Below are 3865 nucleotides of genomic sequence, written 5' to 3' on the forward strand. Positions count from 1 at the left end.
TAACTTATTTGTAAACTCCATTGTAATTTTTGGTGTAAGCTGTGTTTTGATTTGGGGAATGAGTGCAATTATCAAATATCTATGAACATCTGATGTAAAATAAATTATATTTTCTTCTGAAAAGTATATTTTTTAATATTTTAAATAAGTTAACAAGACAATTTATGCCCTAGCTGCTTTTATTTAACCTGTTCAAGTGCAACACTCCAATAACCAACAACATTTCCAATGACTCTGAACACTTTTGTTAACACTTCAAACAGCAATTAAAGGCATATAAAAACAAACAATAAACAAACAAACAAACAAAAAGTGCACAGCAGAAGTTCATAGAAGAGCATAGTCAAAATTGTCTTGCTCGACCAGCTATCTAAATGATTGAGTTCCACAAGGACTTTCCACCAGAAGTGCTTCTTGGCGGGTCTTAGCCATTCAAAAAAAACCAAAACAAAAAGTCTGAACAAACAATACAAGCGCAATACTCAACATATGTATGCACTGATACCTTTTGCATAACTTCTAACCTCAAGCTATTTATACAGACTGGGAGTAAATCCAGTGGTTAGAGTTGTCAATTAACAATTGTTCTGTGATGTGCCTTGTCAAGAGGCTAAAAACAAAGAATCCAAATGTTTTTGAAGAGTTTTTGATCCATGCTGTTCAGGAAAATATAATATCCAGCCACCAGTCCTTTGAGCATTCCTTCTTTTTCAAAAAATAAGTTACAAAAAATTAAATAAAGTGCTTACAAAAAAATAAACATGATAGTCCAAATCTTTTTGTTCTGCAATAAATGATCCACTCGTGCCAAGAAAGTTTTCAGTGTAAAATAATAACATAGTCCAAAACAAGAAAACTGGCCAAGATGCAAATATGCAAAATTGCAAGTGAAATGAATTGAAAATTAAAATACATCACAGTGTTTATATTAAAACGTATTATTTACATCCACAAACGGTTTTGAATCATTGTTACACTTCCGCAGAATAAGTAGTCTGTCTAAACAATTCAGTCTGAAAAAATTAAACATTCAAGATCCTATATTCAGACACAATATAAAACCATGTGCAACATTCCACAACAAAGGAAAAGGGTTTTCAGTCCCAAGGATTAATCAGTAGTCCTCACATGTGCACAGAAATGTAAACATTGATAAAAGAAATCAATCGTAACCCCATTAAATGGCACAATGGGGTGACGCTTTACGCCAGTTGATTATTGATTATCACTACAGCCTGAGGGCTTGTACATATCAAGCTCTCTGCTAAAGTCCGATGTTCAGTGTAAATGCATAGAAATCAATACTACTGTATGACCAGCATCTGCCCTGATGCTTACCGGGAGTTTGTTCCTGGACATCTAGCGGGAGCAGAAATAAAATGGCATCTGCCAATAACACAAGCTCCACCTCCACCAGAAGTGACTTGATTGGTGTGATTACATGGGAAACCTGTAGAAATTGAACAGCCTGAAGAACTGGAGTGTTAACATTACAGCAGTGAAATAATTTGATGAATTAAATAAATACTAATTTAACAACACGCACACATAACTACTGAGTAAGGAATATCGGTGATACAGTTACACTGCAGGGTATAATAAATGCCAGTCCAAAAAGATTCCAGTGTTCAGGACTGAAAATGAAAGAAACCGTAAGATTGCTCACAGGCACGACATTGCAAACCATCTTTCAAGTAATTAAGGAAAACAATAAAAGCACTTTTACAAAAAGGAATGCAAAGAGGAATTGAATTTAGGAAGGGAAATGTTGGCAGTATTGACAAATGAAATGTAAAGACAAAGACAAAAAAACCTATCCAATAGTAAGTAGTAAACAAAAAAAACATGACTTTGTATGTGGCATGCTTTTACAATGGATATGACTAGGCCCAGATAGAATCTGCTGAATTCTTCATTTTTTGCACTGATTTTGGGAGCCACATTTACAGAATAGATTTAAACATAGCTAAATGTTTTTAATAGAGTGCTAGATTAATTTGTAACTGAAAACATGACCAATTAGCCAAACCATTAAATAAACAAGCACGCCTGGGTATGACTAACCATAACCATCCATTCTCCATAAACAGCCATCAATACAATATTTTAACTTGTATGTAACACAAGTCTCAGAACTTCATGGATAAACAATAAAAACCCTGTTTGTGTTTATGCTTTCTTTTCATTCCTTCTGTCGAAAATGTCAAAAACAGTAGCTGCATGTAAACTGCTTTGAAATTATTTAAAATAATCGTACTGTACAGCATGTAAACAATGAATGCTGGTAAAAGGAAAACAAAATAAATATATACTGAACTGAAACTGACAGAGATTAAACCCCGTTTTTGATTTACACTACTTCATGACACGTGATTCTTTGCCAAAGTTCAAAAATATCCCTACTTCGTCTCCCTCTGTGTGTGTGTGTGTGTTTGGATTCAGGTGTGTGAATCCAGTACCAGCACCTTGCACTCACGCTTGGCAATTTTGTCGAGTGACAAGATGCTCCTGTCTGGAGGGAGGTACAGTGGCCGTCCAACAGGAGAGCCCACGGGAGGGGTGATGGCCCTGCGCTCCATAACACTGCCTGTCCTGTAAGACACAAACAAACATGAACATCGACATCGACCTGAGCTGCATAAATGAGACGATCATGATTTGACATAGAAAACAGAATGTACCAGTTATAGGCTATATCAGAGTTCCCGCCTATGTGGACGGTTCTAAATCAGTCAACTAAGATAATGCTGAAGAACAGGTGTTTTCCAGGTTAACAGGTTAGTAATACTATAAAACATTATTGTTTTTTAAAACAAGAGTTTTCTATTTAAATATGGTTTAAAAATGTAATTTATTCCTGTGATCAATACTCCAGTCTTCAGTGTCACATGATCCTTCAGAAATTCATTTTAATATTTGGTGCTAAAGAAACGTTTCTTATTATTATCAGTGTTGAAAACTGCTTAATATTTTTGTGAATCTTTAATCTTTGAAAGAATCCTGAAAATAAATAAATAAATAAATATAAATATATAAATATATATATATATATATACATACGAAGAGTTCAGATGCAAAAGCCTCCAAGTGCCATCTGAAATTTTCTTCTAAAATTAGCATTTTTGTCAGGCGTCTATGTTTAAGTTCACTTATTTCACTTTAATGGCAATGAAAATAATCTATTCATTGCCATTAAAGTGAAATTACTGAACCTACACATAGGAGCCTGATAAAAAAGAGCTACTTTTAGAAGAAACTTTCAAACGGCACTTAGAAGCTTTTGCATTTAACTCTTCGTATATGTTTTCTTTTCTTTCAGGATTCTTTGATGAATAAAAAGTTAAAAAGAACAGAATTTATTTGACAAAACAGCAAAGTCTTTACTGTCACTTTTGATAAATTCAATGCATTCTTGCTATATAAAAGCATTAATTTCTCTTAAAAAATCTTATTGAACCCAACCTTTTTGAACAGTGGTGTATATTGTCACTGCACCAAGAAAACCAATTAAATTAAACTGATTAAATTATTAACTGAATTTATTGATAAAAAAAATGTTGGTTGGCAGTGCATCTTTGTCCACCCACTGTGTAAGTCCAATCCCCTCGCACCTCCTCCAAGCAATCTCTCCTACACTTTTACCACCACTCACACATATCATCAACACATCTCTCCTCACAGGCACCTTCCCCACTGCATTCAGGCAGGCTCGGGTAACCCCACTGCTCAACGACTGGTCTTCAACGAGCCCAAAAGAGCCCACGTTATACCTCTCTTTATCTCCTTGCACTGGCTACTGGTTGCGTCTCGAATCAAGACATTGATGCTTGCATATAGAACAGCCACAGGCTCAGCACCCACCTAC

This window comes from Sinocyclocheilus anshuiensis, unplaced genomic scaffold (genome assembly GCF_001515605.1).
Source record: "Sinocyclocheilus anshuiensis isolate Anshui unplaced genomic scaffold, SAMN03320099.WGS_v1.1 scaffold1225, whole genome shotgun sequence".
Lineage (NCBI taxonomy): Eukaryota > Metazoa > Chordata > Actinopteri > Cypriniformes > Cyprinidae > Sinocyclocheilus > Sinocyclocheilus anshuiensis.